Source organism: Podarcis bocagei (assembly GCF_964188305.1).
Source record: "Podarcis bocagei genome assembly, chromosome: W".
Lineage (NCBI taxonomy): Eukaryota > Metazoa > Chordata > Lepidosauria > Squamata > Lacertidae > Podarcis > Podarcis bocagei.
Genome location: NC_138131.1, coordinates 60,526,379 through 60,549,641, shown reverse-complemented (window position 1 = coordinate 60,549,641; position 23,263 = coordinate 60,526,379). Strand labels below are relative to the sequence as shown.

Below are 23,263 nucleotides of genomic sequence, written 5' to 3'. Positions count from 1 at the left end.
CACAGGGTTCTGTCTTGGGCCCGGTCTTATTCAACATCTTTATCAACGACTTGGATGATGGACTCAAGGGCATCCTGATCAAATTTGCAGATGACACCAAACTGGGAGGGGTGGCTAACACCCCAGAGGACAGGATCACACTTCAAAATGACCTTGACAGATTAGAGAACTGGGCCAAAACAAACAAGATGAACTTTAACAGGGAGAAATGTAAAGTATTGCACTTGGGCAAAAAAAAAATGAGAGGCACAAATACAAGATGGGTGACACCTGGCTTGAGAGCAGTACATGTGAAAAGGATCTAGGAGTCTTGGTTGACCACAAACTTGACATGAGCCAACAGTGTGACGCGACAGCTAAAAAAGCCAATGCAATTCTGGGCTGCATCAATAGGAGTATGGCATCTAGATCAAGGGAAGTAATAGTGCCACTGTATTCTGCTCTGGTCAGACCTCACCTGGAGTACTGTGTCCAGTTCTGGGCACCACAATTCAAGAAGGACACTGACAAACTGGAACGTGTCCAGAGGAGGGCAACCAAAATGGTCAAAGGCCTGGAAACGATGCCTTATGAGGAACGGCTAAGGGAGCTGGGCATGTTTAGCCTGGCGAAGAGGAGGTTAAGGGGTGATATGATAGCCATGTTCAAATATATAAAAGGATGTCACATAGAGGAGGGAGAAAGGTTGTTTTCTGCTGCTCCAGAGAAGCAGACACGGGGCAATGGATCCAAACTACAAGAAAGAAGATTCCACCTAAACATTAGGAAGAACTTCCTGACAGTAAGAGCTGTTCGACAGTGGAATTTGCTGCCAAGGAGTGTGGTGGAGTCTCCTTCTTTGGAGGTCTTTAAGCAGAGGCTTGACAACCATATGTCAGGAGTGCTCTGATGGTGTTTCCTGCTTGGCAGGGGGTTGGACTCAATGGCCCTTGTGGTCTCTTCCAACTCTATGATTCTATGATTCTATGAAATTTTGGTAGCAATTTCTCCTTTGCATATATCACCAAGCCTCTCTTTTTAACTTTGTCATACGAAATAAATTCTTGTCCCAATCTCTTATTAATAAGCATTTTCCTGTGTAGCCTCATTACATGTGTTTCTTTTAAACAAATCAAGTCCAATTGTTCTTTCCTTAATACATGAAAAACAGATTTCCTCTTCCAAGGGGAATTCAGTCCATTACAATTCCAGGTTAAAAGTTGCAGAGCCATGGTAAGTTACTTAGCTTTCCCTCCAACTGCACCGAGTTGTTGTTGTTCTTCTGTCGGTGGTGTGTCTTTCCCTGGGCCCGGGAATCCAAATGACAAGTTTGCTATGTCTAGAATTCCTTTTCCTGATGCAGTCAGCTCCTCTCCTGATTCCACTTCCTTCTGTAAGTCCTCCTCGTGATCTTTCAGAAACTTGTCTTTATCATTCACTGTCCTTATTCTTATTTTCCTTCCTTTGTATTTAAAAGATAAACCTTGGGGAAATTCCCACCTGAAGAGTATTTTATTTCTTCTAAGTAGGCCGACAAGATCTTTATAATAAGCCCTTATATCCAAAATGTGTTTAGGTATATCCTTGAAGGACTCAACAAATGAGTCTTCAATTTCCAAGGTTCTTTGGTAGTGCAGATTCAAGATTTTATCTCTTTCTTCTTTTGTTCTTAAGGTGATCAAACAATCTCTTGCTCTGTTCTTTCCTTGTCTTTTGCTGAGTCTAAATGCACTCACTATCTTGAATTCATCTTTCCCCAGGTCTTGTAGCCAAAAGTCTGTGAATTCCTTTGTAAGGAAGTCTATCAAGTTGTCTTTCTCACTTTCAGGTACTGCTCTAATTCTTAGGTTTCTCTCCTTTCTTTGTAATTCAATCATAGAGAGTGTCAGGTCGTGATCCTCTAATTTCTTATATACCGGTGGTATCTTCTCTTGAACAGCAGTTGCAATATCCTTAGCTTCCTCTGCAATCTGTCGAGTCGAGGCCGATTCCTCTAATAGTTTTTCAATGGACTGTGTATTGGAGTTCACCTTGTTCCCCAGTTCATTAATACTTGGAGTGTTCAAATCTATTTTTGCTGAGCCCCCAGCTACTTGTTTATTTGTCTCTGCAACCTGTTTGGCTAATTTTTCCAAAGATGCATCAATTTTGCCAAGTGCCTGAGCCAATAGCTCTTCAGATGACATAGCTTTTGATTTTACTTGCGAAGCAGCAGCTCCTACTGTGCCTGCCGCTCCGGATGTTGAGGCCCTTCTCTGAAAAGTAATATCAGTCTTGTATTGTCTGCCGGATCTGGTAGTTTTATCCTGTATGCCACTCACCAGCTCTATCTTCCCTTTCCCATCTGCCATAACAAGCCCAAGGTCAGTCACACGCTTGGTGAGTTTGTTTTGCAAAGTAATTTTCCAGAGCTTGGTAACTTGATGACAAAATAGTTGTTACAACGTAGTCTCCTCTAGGGGGACACCCTTCCAACTTCACTATGCAACTGTTAAAAACAAGTATAGTTCTTAAAAGTTCCAATATCCCTCAAAAGCCAGAGTTTCAATGCTTTTAGAAAAGTTTCAGTGTCTCTAAAAAGTTACTTTATAGTCAAAGGCAGATCTATAAACACTGTATCTTTCTCAAAGTGTCAATATTCTTTACCCTTAACATGCAGACAATTCTTCCCACTGGTCGACCTTCCCTGTCATAGGCAGTCCGTTCCCAGATTTCCGAGACAGCAGAAATATATTTACACCCTCTTTTCTTGCAGGTAAAATAATGCTCGGTTCTCCCCCCTCCACTCCTGCAAACCGGAGGGGAGTCGTCTTTTTTGGTGCTGGATTTGACCTTTAAAAGTCGTCTTTCAGGGTTACAGCTTTACAGTCTCTTTACTTTAATCTATTTACAAGTCGGAAGAGGCAGACTTCCTGTTTGTGCCTTTCCCGTTTCGGTGCCAAATTAACTAAATTTTTCTTCCAATTACTTGCTTACTCCTACTCACGGGTAGTTGCTTTAGCTTCCAATTGTCCAGAAAGAAATCAGCGCTCTCCGCGCCACACACCCCCTTTCCGTTCCGGAGCCTTTAAAAAGGGGGGCGCAAACGGAGCCCGCCGAGTCTCCAAGTTCTCAGGCTTCCCCGCCTGAGATTTCTTCGGGTCCCGCTTCGCCGCAGCGGTCAGACCCTGTCCCCGTGGAGCCGATTCCCTCCGGAGCTCAGAGGGAATCCGCCATTTGTCGCTGGTGCTGACCGGAAGTCTTTTGCAGGTTTCACCTGGGACTTGGTACGACTTTTGCCTGACGCTTCAGGCTTTGCAGAGCTCCCCTTAGCTCCTTTGTGTTGACATGGCTTCTTACAATTCCGCTGAAGATGCCTAGTCTGTCCACAATTGAAACAATGGACAACGTTCAAAGCAACAGCCTGTTCTTCACTAGCAATAGCAGTGGGGGTGTCAGAACTCCGAGCTTCTCTCCCCCTGTCTTTGACATCTATTGCAGCAAGGCGATCTTTCTCATTGAGAATCACGGCGCAGATTCTCTCCGTCGTGAGTTCTGCGGCAAGTAGAGAACCAAGCTGACTTGCAACCGTTTAATAATAAATAATAATAATAATAATAATAATAAATTTTATTTATATCCCGCCCTCCCCAGCCGAAGCCGGGCTCAGGGCGGCTAACAACAATCAAATAATCAAACAGTAAAATAGTTACACAATCTAAAAATATTTCATTATAAAAATTAATTAAATCAAATTGAAGGCAACCAATTAAGCAAAATTATGTGCAGGTTGCCAGAGGAGGGAGTCAGGCTGCGCCCTGACCAAAGGCCTGGTGGAACAACTCTGTCTTGCAGGCCCTGCGGAAAGATGTCAGGTCCCGCAGGGCCCTAGTCTCTTGTGACAGAGCATTCCACCAGATTGGGGCCACAGCCGAGAAGGCCCTGGCTCTAGTTGAGGCCAGCCTAACCTCTCTGAGGCCTGGGACCTTGAGGATGTTATTATTTGCAGACCGTAGGTTTCTCTGTGGGGCATACCAGGAGAGGCGGTCCCGTAGGTACGAGGGTCCTAGGCCGTATAGGGCTTTAAAGGTTAAAACCAGCACTCTATAAACACTGTATCTTTCTCCTGTACTCCACCGGGAGCCAGTGCAGCTGGTATAGTACCGGGTGAATGTGATCTCGCAGCGAAGACCCCATAAGGAGTCTCGCCACGGCATTCTGCACCCGCCGGAGTTTCTTTTTTTTAAAAAAAAAAAAAAAATTTATTGCGTTTCTTTCCATAGGTTAACAGATTAGTTTACATAGCAACATGCAAGAAACTTTTTTTATATATGAAGAAAAATAAAAAAAAGAAGAAAAAGTTAAATATCTTTCACAACGTCCTTCAACAACTCACTTTCTTTTGGACCTCCTCACATCCTCTCAACATTGCATTCATTATTCTAGCCAGTTCAGCAATTTGTTATCTTGTTTCACATCTTATTGTACCTTTGAATTTATTATGTTGCCAATTTCAGAAGTTTGTAATTTAATTTTGACACTTTTAATAAACATAATATTTTGTTTCTAATTTATCTCGTTTTTTCGTCATTACTTACTTTATCATTTACTTAAATAAATTGCAGAAGCATAACGTTTCTTAATCGTGCACAATCTTAACATTCAAACAACTTATAATATTTTTGCAAATAGTCCTTAAATTTTTTCCAGTCCTCCTCCATTGTTTCTTCGCTCAGATCTCGGATTCTGCCAGTCATTTCTGCCAACTCCATGTAGTCCATCAGCTGCGTCTGCCAGTCCTCCAGTGTGGGTAAATCTGGTGTCTTCCAGAACTTTGCACCCGCTGGAGTTTCTGGGTCAGTCTCAAGGGCAGCCCCACGTAGAGCGAGTTACAATAATCCAGTCTGGAGGTGACCGTCGCATGGATCACAGTGGCTAGGTCAGGGCGAGAGAGATAAGGGGCCAACTGCTTAGCTTGGCGGAGATGAAAAAATGCCGCCTTTGTTATAGCTGTAATCTGCGCCTCCATGGAGAGGGAGGTATCGAAGATTACACCCAAACTCTTAACGGACGGTGCTGGCACTAATTGCACCCCCGCAAGAGATGGGAGTTGCCCCCTCAATCCCATATCGTCCCGCCCCAGCCAGAGGACCTCTGTCTTCGAAGTATTTAACTTCAACCGGCTCCCACGTAACCATCCAGCCACAGCTTCCAGACATCTGGTCAGTGTGTCTGGGGCCGAGTCAGGATGGCCATCCATCAACAGATAGAGTTGGGTGTCATCAGCATACTGATGGCAACCCAACCCAAAACTCCGGACAAGCTGGGCGAGGGGGCGCATAAAGATATTAAAAAGCATCGGGGAGAGAATTGCACCCTGAGGCACTCCACACACCAAGGAGTGGCGCGATGACAATTCCCCCCCAAGCGCCACCCTCTGTCCCCGACCAGAGAGAAACGAGCGCAGCCATTGAAGGACTGTGCCCTGGATCCCCACGTCGGCAAGGCGGTGGTCCAGGAGTTCGTGATCGACCATGTCAAAGGCTGCTGACAGATCTAGAAGAATCAGCAGCCCCGACCCGCCTCGATCCAGCTGCCTGCGGAGATCATCTGTTAGGGCGACCAGAGCCGTCTTGGTCCCATGACCAGCGCGGAAGCCGGACTGGAATGGATCCAAAGCAGATGTTTCATCCAGAAACCTACCAAGCTGTTCAGCAACCGCTCTCTCAATCACCTTACCCAGGAATGGAAGATTCGAGACCGGGCGGTAATTGGATAGATTTGAGGGATCTAATGATGTTTTCTTTAAGAGCGGACGCACCACCGCCTCCTTCAGTTCCCCTGGGAATATCCCGGTGCCAAGGGACAAATTGATGATATCCCCCAGGGGGGCCCGCACCTCGTCTGGACACGCTCTAATCAGCCATGACGGGCACGGGTCAAGAGGACAGGTGGTGGGCTTTCCAGCTTGGAGGAATCTGTCCACATCGGCTGGAGATATCCGGTCAAAGTGGTCCAATACTGGACCCGAGGACAGTCGAGGGGCCTCCAGTTCCTTTATTGTATCCAAATTGGCAGGGAGGTCATGGCGGAGCAACAGGACCTTCTCCGCAAAAAAGCTCGCAAATGCCTCACAGCTGTGTGTCAGATTGTTATTTAAATTTGGCTGTCCTTCAAGGGATGTTAAAGACCGAATTATACTAAATAATTGCGCCGGGCGAGAGCTAGCGGATGCAATGCAAGCCGAGAAGTAAGACTTCTTAGCGGCCTTCACTGCCATCTCATAGGTTTTCATAAAAACCCTATAAGATGTTCTTGAGGCTCCGTCACGGGCACCCCGCCATACTCGCTCTAGCCGTCTGAGGTCCCGCTTCATTTTCCGAAGCTCCTCGGTAAACCAGGGAGCCCGGTTTCTGCGGGGTCGTAGAGGGCGCTTAGGTGCAATCTCATCGATGGCTGCCAGGAGCTGGGTATTCCAGCCCTCAACAAGCTCAGTCAATGAGTCGCCAGGGGGAGAAAGGTCCCGCAAGGCTTGACGGAATCTATCAGGGTCCATCAGCCTCTGCGGGCGAGCCCAAATCGGCTCGCCACCTAAGCAGGGTGGGGGTGGAACATCAATCCTGGCTTTCAGAGCATAGTGATCAGACCATGGCACCTTCATCGAAGGAGACATGATCACATCTATACCGGCGCCAAAGATCAAATCCAGCGTGTGGCCTGCTTGATGTGTGGGGCCCGAAACAAACTGGGAGAGCCCTAGTGTCGCCATGGAAGACACCAGGTCCAGAGCCTGTGAGGAGGGAGTGGCATCAGCGTGGAAGTTGAAGTCTCCCAATACCAATAGGTTAGGGAACTCCAAGGCCCAGCCGGCCACCGCCTTCAACAGGCCTGACAGGGTGGCTGCTGGTACGCTAGGTGGCCGGTACACCAGCCAGACAGCCAAGCTCTCCTCGGAGCCCCACACTAGGCCAACACATTCAATGCCGGGGATCAATGGTGATGGTAGAGCCCTGAAAGAACAATCTTCCCGGATTAATACTGCCACCCCTCCCCCCCGGCCCACAGTCCGTGACTGGTGGAGGACGGAGAAACCCGGGGGCGCCATCTCTCGTAAGGTAACAGTTACCCCTTCGTGCACCCAGGTCTCCATCACACAAGCCAGGTCAACCCCCTGCGAGGTAAAGAAATCTCGCAGGGTAGCGGTTTTGTTGCCTATAGACCTGGCATTGCACAACACCAGTGAAGGAGGTGAGTAATCCTTGCTCACCCTACCCTCGTCCCTCGAGATGGGGCGCAGATTGGAAGGGGTACGAGCATATCCGTATCTCAATCCCCTTCGCCTATAACATCTGCCCCCACCTCCATACCTCCCTCGCCCCTCCACGGTAGCAATCCCAAGCCTCATACTAACCTCCATTTACAAATTAGAAAACAAAACAACCAAAACAATTATGCCCAAACAAAACCAATCCCCACCCCACTCGATGTCCAACCCCCAAAACAAAACAAGACGGAACAAACAAAAATACATAGATAAAAACCACCATTCACGGTGGTACAACAAAGTAAACAATAAAAACACCTTTAAAACACCTTAAAATATATATAAACATCTTCAACATTTGCTGCAGCAGCAGCAGTGTCCTTAAAGCTATTACGGGGGTGAGCCTGGGCCCCGCCCCCTAGGCCGGATGGAGTGAGCCTGAGGAGGGAGAGGCCTTCTCCAACACTCACGATGCAGCAGCAGGGATGTCCCAGACCCCAATGAGGCCTCTTAACGCTGTGGCGAAGGTGAGCCTGGGCCCCGCCCCCTAGGCCGGATGGGAATGAGCCTGAGGAGGGAGTGTAGCACCCTGCTTGTGGTTAACGCTTAGCTGGAATAAAATATTCAACGCAGCAATAGAGAAATTAAAATAATAATTTATTTGTCAGACAAATAAATGAGAGGCACAGTGGTATATGGTTACCAAGCTCTGGCCTGGTCTCCTGTCATTATGGCCAGCACTTATATTCCCTCAGTCCAGCCCCCTTGCTCCTCCTTTGGCTGCCTCTGTCCAATCAGCCTGGTTGAATTTCCTATTGGCTGATTGCTATAACCAATCCTAAAAGATACACCCATTTCCTATTGCCTTTTATGGGATACAAAAAGCTATATATTCTTCTATCTATAAATGACAAATAAGTAGTCATATATCTTACATTTGTCTCAACAAGGAACCTTAATTACCAGCTCACCTCTTGCCCTCCTTGCCCTATGGCCCTCCAAAACAGATGGTTAATAGTTTTAAATTTTTATCTTAGACAGATGTCAGGGATCTTGGGTTCACATTCTCATGCATCATCAATGAAATATCTCCTTTTTGGAGGTCTTTAAACAAAGGCCTGACAACCATATATCAGGAGTGCTTGATGGCGTCTCCTGTCTGGCAGGGGGCTGGGTTCATCTGCCCCTCTGGTCTCCTACAGCAATATGACTCTATGAAATAAGAATTTAACATTTCTTTCTTTCTAGATCCTTTGCATAATTATATTTAAGCCAGTATATTTCATACATTACCATAGATAGCTTTTTAGAAGAATAAACCTTCTCAAAGGAAAGGATGGACCAGTTTACAGCCTCAAAATAAAAGCCTCTTCTTCTATTTACACTTCCCTTCTCAGCCAGTTGTTTTCTTTTCCATTTACTCTTGGCCTTTAACCTTAAGAAGATATGGCTCAAGTTTAAGGCACATGGTTTTATTTTAATGTTTACCTACTATTAATTATGTAGGGTCAGTGTAGCCTTGGTCTCAGCCTGTAATTCCCTTTTTACGACTTTGAGAATTGTTTTCTGCTATAAATCAGGGGGGCCCCTTGTCCAGGAGGATAAACATCTTGTCAAAGTACTTCTGCCTGGCATAAAACATTTGAAAATCTTTAAGCTCATTTTAAAATACAGACCCTAATCAAACTATAAGCCTTGATAAAAATGCAGGCTATGATTAGATACCTCAGGAGAGGCCTTCTCCGACACTCCGATGCAGCAGCAGCGATGTCCCAGACCCCAATGAGGCCTCTTAAAGCTGTGGCGAAGGTGAGCCTGGGCCCCGCCCCCTAGGCCGGATGGAGTGAGCCTGAGGAGGGAGAGGCCTTCTCCGACACTCCGATGCAGCAGCAGCGATGTCCCAGACCCCAATGAGGCCTCTTAAGGCTGTGGCGAAGGTGAGCCTGGGCCCCGCCCCCTAGGCCGGATGGAGTGAGCCTGAGGAGGGAGAGGCCTTCTCCGACACTCCGATGCAGCAGCAGCGATGTCCCAGACCCCAATGAGGCCTCTTAAGGCTGTGGCGAAGGTGAGCCTGGGCCCCGCCCCCTAGGCCGGATGGAGTGAGCCTGAGGAGGGAGAGGCCTTCTCCGACACTCCGATGCAGCAGCAGCGATGTCCCAGGCCTCAATGAGGCCTCTTAAAGCTGTGGCGAAGGTGAGCCTGGGCCCCGCCCCCTAGGCCGGATGGAGTGAGCCTGAGGAGGGAGAGGCCTTCTCCGACACTCCGATGCAGCAGCAGCGATGTCCCAGACCCCAATGAGGCCTCTTAAAGCTGTGGCGAAGGTGAGCCTGGGCCCCGCCCCCTAGGCCGGATGGAGTGAGCCTGAGGAGGGAGAGGCCTTCTCCGACACTCACAATGCAGCAGCAGCGATGTCCCAGGCCCCAATGAGGCCTCTTAAAGCTGTGGCGAAGGTGAGCCTGGGCCCTGCCCCCTAGGCCGGATGGAGTGAGCCTGAGGAGGGAGAGGCCTTCTCCGACACTCCGATGCAGCAGCAGCGATGTCCCAGACCCCAATGAGGCCTCTTAAAGCTGTGGCGAAGGTGAGCCTGGGCCCCGCCCCCTAGGCCGGATGGAGTGAGCCTGAGGAGGGAGAGGCCTTCTCCAGCACTCACGATGCAGCAGCAGCGATGTCCCAGGCCTCAATGAGGCCTCTTAAGGCTGTGGCGAAGGTGAGCCTGGGCCCCGCCCCCTAGGCCGGATGGAGTGAGCCTGAGGAGGGAGAGGCCTTCTCCGACACTCCGATGCAGCAGCAGCGATGTCCCAGACCCCAATGAGGCCTCTTAAAGCTGTGGCGAAGGTGAGCCTGGGCCCCGCCCCCTAGGCTGGATGGAGTGAGCCTGAGGAGGGAGAGGCCTTCTCCAACACTCACAATGCAGCAGCAGCGATGTCCCAGGCCCCATTGAGGCCTCTTAAAGCTGTGGCGAAGGTGAGCCTGGGCCCCGCCCCCTAGGCCGGATGGAGTGAGCCTGAGGAGGGAGAGGCCTTCTCCAACACTCACGATGCAGCAGCAGCGATGTCCCAGACCCCAATGAGGCCTCTTAAAGCTGTGGCGAAGGTGAGCCTGGGCCCCGCCCCCTAGGCCGGATGGAATGAGCCTGAGGAGGGAGAGGCCTTCTCCGACACTCACGATGCAGCAGCGTAAGTCCGATTAAGGCTGTTAATAATCATGAAGCAGAATATCTCTTCCTGTAGAGGGAAATTGCATTCCGCCATCTGCTGGCGTAAGAATTTCATCTCCATCTGGCACTAGCCTTAGATTGGTCAGCTTTTCAAAATGCAGCAACGCTGAAGAACCAGCATCTCTTTGATGTATTCTACGCAGCTGTCAGAGCCGCTTCCAGGTCCCAGCTCTCAGAGGACCACGCTAGCCGGCAGTATTGTACAAACTTCTTTATTGAGCTACAGTTTCCATTTTCAAGCCGCAGCGCGCAGCTCTACGTCTTAGAAGCTAGACCGGCGAAGCTCCGTCTGAGTCTCCGCCTCCTGTACACCAACTTAATACTCTAGCCTTACTCCACCTCTTCCGTCTTTCCTTTCTCCTCTGGGTCCCTCTACCCCCCGTGGTCTCTTCCTTCCTGGACTCTTCTGACGCTGACCCCCCCCCGACTCTTCTCCCTCCTTGCGGCGGGCTTCCTGTGCATTTGAACTTGGCGCGCGCGCGCAGCCTTCAACCTTCCTCTTGACTGTTTCCTCGCTCCCCGATGGAGGTGTGGCCAATCCTAACTCCTGCCCTCCCGCTTGCGGCGAGCCGCCAGATCCCGATACCTGGGACCCCTCCCCCCTACTGCGCTCTGGTGGGGAAGCTGGTCCCGATTTCCAACTGCTGCTCTCTGAGTCCCCTCTGGTCCCTTCTACCTGGGGTGTCCCCCTAGGCGCCCCCCTTGCTCTGACCACTGGCGCCCCTTTCTGTGAATCTTCCGATTCACTGGAAAGACTCAGAGATCTCGGGCCGCTGTCATCGCTCATATTACCTCCGGATTCCCCCCCCTCGCTCTCTGTTTCCTCCCTTTCCTGTGCCTCTGCTCCTGAACCCCTGACAGCAGCGTTTGCCAAATCTCACGCGCGCATTGCAAATTCTGAATATGCACGAGTTGATCATCTGAGATACACAGAATTATGGCCGTCCTGGCTCTCACATTCTGTGAATTCCAACCTGGCGTTGGTGCAGCAGGGATGGGGTTTTCAATCACCCCAAAAATCCTCTGATTCTGAAGCAGGGCTTTCATCTTTACAGACCATGAGGAATAATTGTCATTAGTCAGTGGAGGTGGGTAAGGTAAGCCTCCTCCCTTCTTGGCATCCATTTTGAATCCAAGCCTCAGCTCTCACTCTCGAGCCTGTAAAATTCCAAGAGTCTATTGGCTGTTTACTGCCTCACTTGGCAGTTAAACACAGGCTGTTTTGAAAGTCCTTTCAAGAGCAGTGAGATATTAGACAAAACAAATGCTGTTTACCAGCCTCTCACAGTCCCAGCCCCTCTTCCGTTGTTGGCCGGTAACTTTCCACTTTACTGACGTTTCGTTGCTTAGCAACTGGACATTCCAGGCTTATCAAGACTCAGGTATGCGAAATATGTGGCTCTCTTTCAGTGCTGGTTTCATCAAAAAGCAGACACTCAGTGAACCGAAGAATGTCTCAATTCGCGTTCACTCTCACAGCCATAAAATTAGCATACCTTAGGGGTTCCGTTGCTCAGCAAAAACACCTCCTCCGGTGCTTCCATCCGCACGCTACCATATCTTCCTTATCTCCTTGCAGAGGATGAAGTACGCTCCATCAACCTCTCTTGTTGCTTTCATGGATCAAAACCATCCTCTGCTACCAGATGTTGGGAATCAAGCCTTTATTAGGAGAAACTGGCAACTCTCTAGGCACCCGGCTTGATCTCCTGATGACCTCCCTGTCTGCATTCCCCAGCAGGATACAGGCTAGGTCGTGATAGGCGATCCTTCTCAGCGTGAGAAGAACACCCCCCCTCTTTCCTGCCCCCCCCCCAGGCAGGGGAAAGAGATAGACAGAAACGTATTTACATGCCTTTATTTCTGTCTTTGCAGCGTTACAGAAAAACACGACTGCTCTCTTCAAACTCCAACAGCCGAGAGACAAACTCCACCTGTACTTCCTGTACAGCTCATATTACGCTCTCAGCTAATTCCGGTGCTCTCTGCACTGTTAATTGACTGTCCCTCTGTTTCCCACGGAACAGTCCCAACATTCCCATTATGTTTTGCTTTCAAGCTACCAGCTCGCGGCCGCATTGCTTCTATATTGTAACAGATACATCATATCCTACAGGAGCACAGGAGGAGGCAGGAATGATGGATGTAAAATCTGACAGGTGAGAAACATTGAGGCTTAAAGAGAAGGAGCAATCTGCCATGCAGGGTTTGTTTGTTTTTTAAGTTGCTGTTTTACTTGCTAATGTTAGGAGTAAAAAAAACCCACTTATTGATCTATTAGTAGATCCCAAGCTTCCATTGATGTTTCTCAAACGAAAGGGAAAAGCATTCCCCATGTATTTGCTACAATACTCTGCTCCTCCTTGTAGATGACAAGCCTTGCATATTCTCTCTCTCTTTCTCTCTCTAAATTTGAGAATTCTATTTGTTCTTAAGCTGAATCATTTGTAAACTGTTGTGATTTTGAGGATGTTGGAGGAAGAGGCACTATCCTCCTTGCCTTGACTGAAAATCCCCCCCACTTTTAAAAATCATGGCATTGTCCTCCAATCTCCTCTTCTAGCAGCCTTTCCAACTAAGTTCATCACCTGTGGAGTTAAGAGTGCACTGCTATTAATCTCTTCCATGACATCTTCCCTTGCAATTCACTGTCATTTACTGTTAATTCCATAGGTACCCTCCAGACTACTTCCTAGATTATGACTCTAAAGCAACATGACCCTCTTGTTTTCCCTTATGCTGTTTTTGGTGGCTCTCCTTTCTGTCCGTTCATCAGCCACATGCTCAACATCTTATGGTCCCTTGGCATCAGGAAGATGAGACTTCCAGCGTGATTGACCAGAATGCTGCAACATGATTGCTGGCAGGAGTGAGACCTTGTCAGCATATAACACCTGTGCTCAAAGATCTGCACTGGCTGCTGATTTGCTACCAGGCCAGGTTCAAGGTGTTACTATTGATATATATAGCACATGGAAGAACCCTTTGGCTAGAGGACTGCCCTCTGTAAAGTAGGACACTTAGACACCCTAATGGTAAAAAGTGTTTTTCAACCCAGTTGACTTGGTGGAACACCAATCAGGAAAACTATATTTCCCCCAGTTCCTTGAATGCCCCTTTATCCAGAGCAGCCCCACTCGGTCAAGGCCAATAGCTGGAAAGCAATAGGGATCACACACACACATGGAATGAATGGAGGGATGGATGGGCGTCACAGACACTTTTAAACTACACTTTGATATCACCCCAGACAATCTCCCACATCAAACAGCCCACTTAGGTAAGGTCTCTGTACATAGCTGGTTTTCCTGTCTGGTTCTTGAAAACCCCCTACTCAGAAATATTTTTTTAATCAAAGAGTGAATAAACTTTTACAGCCTATGGACAACACTCCCATGCAGTCAACCTTCCAGGGCCTGCAAACCAGTGGGGCTGGGACAAACAGTGAGTGTGGCTGATAAAAAAAGAGGGTGAGGCCACCTGTCTCTTTTTCATATGCTTCTCTCTGTAGTGCCAGATCTAGGGCAGTGCAGGCTGTTCCCCTGCTCAGGGTGCTGAGCCAAGGGGGCATAAAATAATAATAATAGTAATAATAATATTGGTAGTAGCAATAATAATAGTAATAATAATAGTAATAATTAATACTTATATTCATGTGGGTACCTACTGAGAAACCCCATTAAAAAGCAACTGTACCAAAAGGAATTACTGTGGAAATAAAATATATTGGGGGAAGTGCCAAATTTTGTCCTCACTTAGAAAACCGTATTACCAAAGTCTACCCCTGCTCTCTGTCATTCATACACAAATCCACAAGCATGCAGGTAAAAGGTAAATGTAAGGTAAAGGGCCTTACATACATAGTCAAAGGCGTCTATGCGGTGTGGCGCTCATCTCACTTCAGGCTGAAGGAGCAGACAGCTTTCTGGGTCATGTGGCCAGCATTCTGGTGCACCGGGACACTGTGATAGAAGCCAGAGTGCATGGAAACGCCGTTTACCTCCCCCCTGGAGCAGTACCTATTTATCCACTTGCACAGGTATGCTTTCAAGCTGCGAGATTGGCAGAAGCTGGAACAGAGCAACAGGAGCTCACCCTGTCTCAGGGATTCGAACCACCAACCTTCTGCTCAGCAAGCCCAAGAGACTCAGTGGTTTAAGACCACAGCTCCACACATAATGCTCCCACACATCCATTTTCATGCATAACACACCTGCTCATTCACTCACACTCATTCTTTTTCATTCCCTCTCTTTCATGTTCAGGGATTGACCAACAAGCCTTCTTTGCACAAGGTGAGAAAGAAACATTTTCATCACAAAATTGCACAGATGCCACTCCAGCCCCATCTTGACCATCATAGTATCTCTCATCTTTCAACTTACATGCCCGCTTTCTCTCTTGCACCATGCGGAATGAAACTGGTCTCCATATCCCTAGACGGGAAATGCTTGGGTCCACATAGTAGCAGGGCCCAGGACTCTCCGTGATCGAGATCACTTGCAAAGGAAAGAAGAACTGTCTGCATGAGGCATGGTGTGGATTCTGAGCTATTTAGCTTGGTTGCAATGACTGACTTCCTATCCGATATCAATTAAAGGCACCCACTAGCTAGATAGCAGTGAATATGTTAAGCTCCGCCCCCCTGCACCTCCATTCCTGTTATCCTTCAACATGTCTTAAGTGTAGATCATCCTCTTCCCACTAAGGTCCACAGCTGTACAACTGAGAACCCTGATTTTTGTGCAACCATAATAATCAGCAGTATAAGACCCTCCAGCCCTTGCTGGACTACAACTCCTATCATTCTTGACCATGCTGACTGGGGCTGATGGGAGTTGTAGTCAAGAAACAACTACATTAGCCCCCTACATGCAGTGCCATTGATCCAGTTGGAATGGAAACTTTGGAAAGCCAACCAGCTCTTGATCATGGATCACCCAGGTCCCATCAACTGTGGCCCCGATAATTAGAGAGTCCCAAAAACACAGGTTGTCAATCTCTGTTCAAATGTTTTGCCAGCAAATTTAACAGTTGTTTAGCCAGCTTCACCCTGTGGGTCAGTTAATGCTGTTGGGAAAACCCAAATAACACAGAACCTAACTTGTCAGCATCTTACATCTTTCACTGGATTTCACACGCATTGTGTAGGCTGGCTCAGCATACTTGGTGAAGTCATGGTCCTTAATGCCAGTGAGAGGCTACCTACCATACTTCCCAGGTCCTGGCCCTGCAAGAGAACCACAAGGGGGGGAGGAATAAAATAATGGGAAGACAACCCGGAACCATTAGCATTTGCAGATTATGAGCTGCCACACTGGGTAAAAGGGCAAAATGGAATAATATATTGTGTTGAATAATATATTGAATAATATATTGGGTTTTGGAGCTACAGCTCTCTAGGTGTTGTTGTTGTTGTTTAGTAGTTTAGTCGTGTCCGACTCTTCGTGACCCCATGGACCAGAGCATGCTGGGCACTCCTGTCTTCCACTGCCTCCCGCAGTTTGATCAGACTCATGTTTGTAGCTTCGAGAACACTGTCCAACCATCTCATCCTCCGTCGTCCCCTTCTCCTTGTGCCCTCCATCTTTCCCAACATCAGGGTCTTTTCCAGGGAGTCTTCTCATGAGGTGGCCAAAGTATTGGAGCCTCAGCTTCACAATCTGTCCTTCCAGTGAGCACTCAGGGCTAATTTCCTTAAGAATGGATGTGTTTGATCTCCAGGTGTTGCTGCACTGCAACTCCCATCATCTCTGACCATTGAACCAGACTGGCTGGGGCTGATGGAAGTCCCACAACATACTTTTCTTCTCCCTCTGGTAAAATCTCGCTAGCCTTGGGCCAGGATATTTGCATTGCAATAGGAAGTGAGCATTACAAGGCACCTGAATTCTTCTGTGGCTCGGACTATAATTCAAGCCAGAGAAGATTTCCCATTTTACTCAACCACCTATGCTCTGCCTGTACTTTCCCAACCCCCTTCCTTCATCCCCTTTAAACAAGCGTTACCCTGGTAGGACAACAGCAGTGGTGACATACCAGCCACAGGAAAAGGAAAACAAAAGAAAAAAAATATTATTAGCCTGACTCCCTCCTTTGGCAATCTTCACAGAACTCTAGCCCAATGGTTGCCATCAATTTGATTTGAATAAATTTTATAATGAAATGATTTTAGAATGTTGTATTATTTTATTGTTGTTAGCTGCCCTGAGCCCAGCTTCGGCTGGGGAGGGCGGGATATAAATAAAATTTATTATTTATTATTATTTATTAACAAGGAAATATGCACTGTCTCGCATGCTAGCAGTACTCTTGGAAGAAAGTTCTGATGGTGACTGAGAAATGTAGATCAGTTTCCTTCTTTGGTTTCCACAAGAACAAAAAAGGAACCCTGATGGGAGGCGGCGTCAAGATGGCGATGAGGTAAGACGCATTTGCCGGAGTTCATCTCGAATCCTCTTTAAAATCTGTGTTGTGGCTCCCAGCCTTGCAAGTTTTTGCTGAAGATTGTATCAGGGTGTTGGAGCCCATGCCAGGAGTTCACATTGTTGATAACTGTAAAGCCTGCATCGTAAATCAGCTTTAATGAGCAGATAATTGTATTCTCCGGCAGCCTTGGAAGCAGCCTTCGACTTACTGGCTCTCCGCCAGCTCACATTCAGTTGTTGTTTTTATTTCTACCACTTTTTACTACCTTTCTACCACTTTTTACTACCTTTTAAGCACCGCTATTTTAAAAGACTTATAACGATGGGCCAAGGCAAACGCCTAAGGGATTGTGACGAGGCTCTGCCCTCCCCAAGAGCCAAACAATTAAAAACCGACCCCCCCGTGCCTGGCAAACGGAGTGACCCCATTGAATTCTGCTATAGGGTGAAAACTCAGAACCGTTTCTACCCTCTAACGTCTCCAGAAACAATGTCAACACCAGAGGAATTATTTTTACCTCAGATTAAATCTGCGGACGGCAAGCTTGGAGGAAGAGGGTGTGTCCCACTGAGGGTGGTGCAGGACGCCGGAGCTGAGGACTGCGCAAGACAAGAACAACATGAACATCTCCATCTTGTGGTCAGAACCCTTAATTGCATATTCAAGAAGATTGATGTGCTATCCTCCCAGCTATGTAACCTCGAACAGAAAATTGATAACTCCTGGTCAAAGTTTAAACCAACTGTAGACACAGGGGAATTGAAGTGCCAGAGGTCCATACCTTCAACCAAAAAAAGAAGTGTGATCCCTAAATATAAACCAAATCCTGCACTGAAACACCAAGCGTTGTCCCTACAACCTAAGAAAATCTGCCTAAACATCGGGGCAGGGTCACCAAGGTGGCTTACTCTGAGTGGGGTTAAAAAGCATCTAAGCAATCTCCTAAACATAGAAATCTCACAATGTGATCTCATTGCAGTATTACCCTTGAACCAGCACCTCAGGCAACAGAAAGTGATGCTTGCGTTTTACTCTCCAAGGATCCCTTCAGCTATCATCAGGCAGAAATCACTCTTGGCTAGGTATGATATCATCCCAACAAGAGTTTTTATGGATAGCATGATCCACCCCCTTCTACTTGCCGGTCACGGCACGGAGCGGACTCTGTCGGAGAGGTCGGGAGTACCTCAGGACATTGAGCCTCCTCTCCCGGAGGATATCCACCCGCACCGAAACTGGATTTACCCTACGCCCCCACGAGCTCTAAAGAAACCCACTGGCGCAAGTAATTCTCTGACCCCGCCGGAGGAAAGAGAGCTTTTAGCCACCTTTGGCGACCTTCCAACGAGAGAATAACAAGAAATAATTGATAGACTAGAAGTACTTAATCATCAGCTCATACATGTCCAGAAGAACGGAAAAGTTCTGCCCACTTTTCAGGACTACCCTGCCAGCTTTTCGGAGTCGTGTTTTAAGGAAGCAGGAAGTCTTCCTCACCTTAGTCCTGCTCCTAAACCCATGTCTCCCCCATTTGTGGGCAAAACCCACCGACGCCTGGCAGACCCAGGTCTTGCCCCACAAGTTGGCCTCTCACCGCAACTCTTGATAAATTTTGACTCGCCCTCCAAGAGTCCCCTGCTGAGGAGTGTATCTCAGAGTTCCTTCCACCAAAACAATTCCTTACCATCTAATCCATCAATGCCGGAACTGGAGTCCTCTTATTCCCCTGAGCGGCATAGACCCGACATACAAACGGTACCAGTACGCCAAGCATCCCCTGTACCTTCACCAGCATCAGGTCATGGGAGTGCTCCACCTACATCAAAAAATGGCCCGGATTTGATTGAAGACCCGGCCGGACATATAAATCAAATGGTTTCATTGGCGACCTTCAGCCCTCGCGGTGGGGCAGTCTCAGCAAATCCTGTGGAGTTTCCCACTGAAGTGTCCACCCTTGGGTTACCCAGCGGGAGACCCGTTTTGTCGCCTCAGTCAGAATACTTCACTACCAACTTCAAGACTAGGTACCTTCAGCAGGTGCCTGCCATGCAAAGTAAAATAACTGACTTTTTTGCGGGGTCTGCCCTGCCTCCAAAGGACTCACATCTCTCCCTGAAATGACAGCGAATTGGGCACAACAGGAACTCCCCCCTATCAGTCCTCAGCTGGAACATTGCGGGCTGGAGGGGGAAAAAACTTGACCCAGAATTTCTGGAGTATATTAACCTGTTTCATATCATCTTGCTCCAAGAATCGTGGGAAGTAGAGAAAATTTCCCTAAATGGCTTTGAGCTTCTAGAACTCCCTGCCTGCCCCTCCCTGAAAGGAGGCCGCCCTAAAGGGGGCCTAATAATAGGCATCTCCCTCAACCTACATTCTAAACTTACTCTAGTACAGGCCTTGCCTCCTTACGCCCTTACTGGACTGATTGCGGGGGAAAAGATCTCACTTCTAGTTACAAATGCTTACTTGCCACCTGGGGGCTCTTCCTCCGAACTGGGCTCTAAATGGGGCTCGCTAGAAGAGCATTTGCTCTCATGCTATGTTAAGTTTCCTAACACCCCGGCCATAATAGGTGGCGATTTTAATGCCCGCACAGCAGCAAATTGGGACTCGCTAACCAAAGCCAAATGGTGGGTTACCCCAAACCTTGATAATTATGAGCTGGAACATATCATGAGGAGAACTTCTAAAGACCAACGAGTTAACGAGGCTGGAGTACTCCTCTATCAAATGGCCATCCGTTTAAATCTGGTCCCCCTAAATGGAACATGCCTCCCTGATATTCCAGGGGATTTCACTCATCTGAGCGTTAAATCAAACAGCGTTCTCGATTACCTGCTGGTTTCCAGTGATATACTTAAGTGTATCTCCACCTTTAAGATCGAGAATGTACAATCTAGTGACCATCTTCCCCTTGTAGCCAAGCTCTCCCTGAACTGGCAGTCAGAGGCCCATAGACATGCGACCCAGATGGTAACCAACGAATCTCTCCAAGTAAGAGGAATCAAATGGTCGGAGACCCAGGCTCAAAGGTATCAGGAATTCTTTCAAAAAGAAATCCTCGGGCCCCATTCCAACATAGACTCTGCCTCAGACGAGTATAGCATAGTGTTGAAACGCTTCCACCACCATACGACTGATCTTACGTCCTTCTTCAGGCTACCACCCAAAATATTAAATCGAAACGAGTATACTTACGGTGCCCCCTGGTATAATTCTCAGTGTAAACAAGCAAGACAGCGCCTCCGTGCTATATATAATGTGTACAAGACCTCCGATGCATCTACTCTGCCAGCTAGTTATGCACAAGCCAAGCAAGTTTACAAACGCACGCAGAAAACTGCCAAACGCGAGTGGCAACACAATCGCTGGCAGGCCTTGATTACTGCTTCAAAACCACATAGATCCAGGGAATTCTGGTCTTTGATTAACAGAAGGGCGAGGAAATTCCCAAGGGCAGTCATCCCAGCACCGACATGGGAATTGTTCCTGAAGAAATGTTTCTCACAGGCAGATGCTCCCTCCGACCATCTGATGCATCTGTTTTCCCACCTACCTATTTGGCCTCCCACCGATCCGGATGAAATAGCCAAGCTAATAGCCCAGCTGAAACCGGGCAAAGCCCCAGGGCCCGACCTGATCCCTGCTGAAGCCATCAAACTACACCCAAAATGGTGGGCTGACATCTTGGCCAAAACCTTCGACGCAATCAACGCTTCTGGTCTCATCCCCAAAATATGGAAGGAGGCCATTATAGTACCAATTCATAAAAAAGGTTCTCCAATGGAGCCGGAAAACTACCGTAACATCAGCCTCCTTTCGATCATAGGGAAAATTTATGCCAGCTTTTTGCTGACTAAACTATTGCGATGGGCAGACGAGACTAATCAGATTGGTCACGAACAAGCAGGGTTCAGAATTAAACGTTCAACAACTGATCATGCGATAGTTCTTTACCATCTGGCACGGAAGTACTCGCCCCCCCCCCCCCCCCGGGGCTACCTTTGTGCTGCCTTCTTAGATCTAAAGGCAGCCTTTGACAGCGTTCCTAGAAATATTCTTTGGGAGAAACTTGCAAAACAGGGCATCGATAGAAGACTCTTATGGCTTATAAGCCAGCTCCACGAAGGTACCCTTGCCAGAGTGAGACTTACTCCTGCGGGCGACCTCACAAATTCGATTCCAATAAACAAGGGAGTGCGCCAAGGATGTATATTAGCTCCCTGCCTATTCAACCTATTCATCAGCGACATGCGAGCACCCCTAGTCAACTCATCTCCAAGTACACACGCGCCTAGACTAGCGGATTACCGCTGTCCACTCCTTTTATACGCGGACGACGCGGTAATTCTATCTTATACACGTGTTGGACTAACCAGAGCTCTGAAGATCTTTGCCACGTACTGTCAACTCAACCAATTAACCATCAACCATGCTAAATCTAAGATTCTGATTTTCGCCAGAAATCGGAGATTATACAAATGGAAGCTTGGTGGAGCAAAAATAGAGCAAGTCCTAAAATTTCAATACCTAGGAGTTATTTTTCAACACAATTTGGGGTGGAAAGCACAAATTCAACACCTACTCAACAAGGCCAAAACTCTGTCATATGCGCTCCTCCGATTTTTCTTTTCGGATGGAGCTTTGCAATGTTCCCTCGGCCCTAAAGGTGTTCAAGGCAAAAGTGGTTCCCGTGCTTGCTTATGCTGCCCCGCTCTGGGCCGTGATGACAGATCTTGCTCCTCTTGAGACTTTGCAAAACCAATTCCTACGTCGGCTCCTAATGCTCCCCCTGTGCGTAAGCAACGCAGCCATCCGATTAGAATTGAAGATCGCATCCTTAGAAACTTGCCTGTGGAAGCAAGTCTTCAATTATTGGTTATCATTGTGGCACAGATTACCAGACCATTACCTTGTCCAATGCCTATGGCGAGATGAATTCTCCAGCCTTTGGACTAGTAGAATTCATGCCAAACTCCTGAGTTATGGAATCTCTCCCCTAGATTCCCTAAAACTAGATCAAATCACTGCTCAAAGACTGATCCGCCAAAGACTGGACGACATCGATTTACAGCGAAATTATACGCTGGGGGGAGGTGTTTGTTCGCCCCAGAACATTGGTATCACTTTAACTTACTGCGTTCCATCATACCTCTCCTCCCTTTCGTCTGTTGCCCATAGGCTGGCCTTCACCAAGGCGAGGTTTAACGTTTTCCCCTCTAATGTCCTGAGACATAGATTCTCAAAGGGCCAAGCCTCCGCCATGTGCGAATGTGATAAGGAGACGCCGGAGTCGCTTCAGCACATTATGTTCACTTGCCCCTTGTTCAATGTGCCACGGGCAAATTTGTTGGGATTAATCATACAGAAGCTAGAGGGTACCCCACCAAAATTCCACCTTGCCCAAATCTTGCAGGATAAGGACATCCATACGACACTGAAAGTGGCTAGGTTCCTGGTCGCTGTCCTTACCCAAAAGCGCTGCCAAGGAGCACTACAAGTTAATTAAGGTGCAGCATGTCATTCCTTCCTTCCATTCCATACTACAGTATTTTATTGTTATAGTGGTGTTTTAGTGGCTGTTTTTTCCCACGTGCAAAAACTGTTATTTATGTCTTGTTTTTATCTGTATGGGCCTACGGCCGCAATAAAATTTCTTTGAAATTTCTTTGAACCCTGATGGATCAAGCCAGCCAGCCACCGAGTCCAGCATCCTGTTCTCACAGGGGCTAACCAGATGCCAGAGGGTCTTTCAACAATGCTGTTGAACACATCCAGACTGGCAAAGATATAGGTACCTCTGTATTCCTGATCTCCTTCTCTCTCTTGCCCCATCTATTCCCACAGCTCACCTTTATACTTGGCACTGATGGACGCATACTGCTTCTTGATGGCCGGCACTCTGGCTGGATGCTTAGAGATACCAGAAAGACAACTAACAGGCTGAGCTGCACCTTTGGCTCTGGAAGTCGGCATTGGAGTGTGCCCACTGCAGTGGGGAGTCGTATGTGTCACCAGTGCTCTGGGGAATGAAAGTAAATGAATGAATGCAAGTCCAACCTGCAATAAAATGTTGCACCATGGAGTGTTGCAGCTCAGGGTTCCAGCTACTCCGTTCTACCCCACCCCAAACAGTATTCAATTTCCAATAAGTATGCTAAGTTCACATTGGGCTATTTGGGGAGGGGGGAGTGTTCTCCTCTGAGGGATCCTATCCTATCCTATCCTATCCTATCCTATCCTATAATCATAGAATCATAGAATCATAGAATCATAGAGTTGGAAGAGACCACAAGGGCCATCGAGTCCAACCCCCTGCCAAGCAGGAAACACTATCAGAGCACTCCTGACATATGGTTGTCAAGCCTCTGCTTAAAGACCTCCAAAGAAGG

General features: G+C 47.8%; 1 pseudogene across 1 annotated transcript in view; it reads right to left on the bottom strand.

The window, feature by feature from the left end:
* LOC308578202 (protein CIMAP1C-like) overlaps positions 1 to 22,775 on the bottom strand; it is a 39,165-nt pseudogene extending 16,390 nt beyond the window's left edge. The window contains exons 1-3 of the transcript in view: positions 22,724 to 22,775; positions 15,559 to 15,669; positions 14,825 to 14,938 (exon numbers count right to left, since the gene is read on the bottom strand). The product of the transcript in view is annotated as a protein CIMAP1C-like (transcript). The remainder of the gene's footprint in view (positions 1 to 14,824; positions 14,939 to 15,558; positions 15,670 to 22,723) is intronic.
* Positions 22,776 to 23,263: the final 488 nt, after the last annotated feature.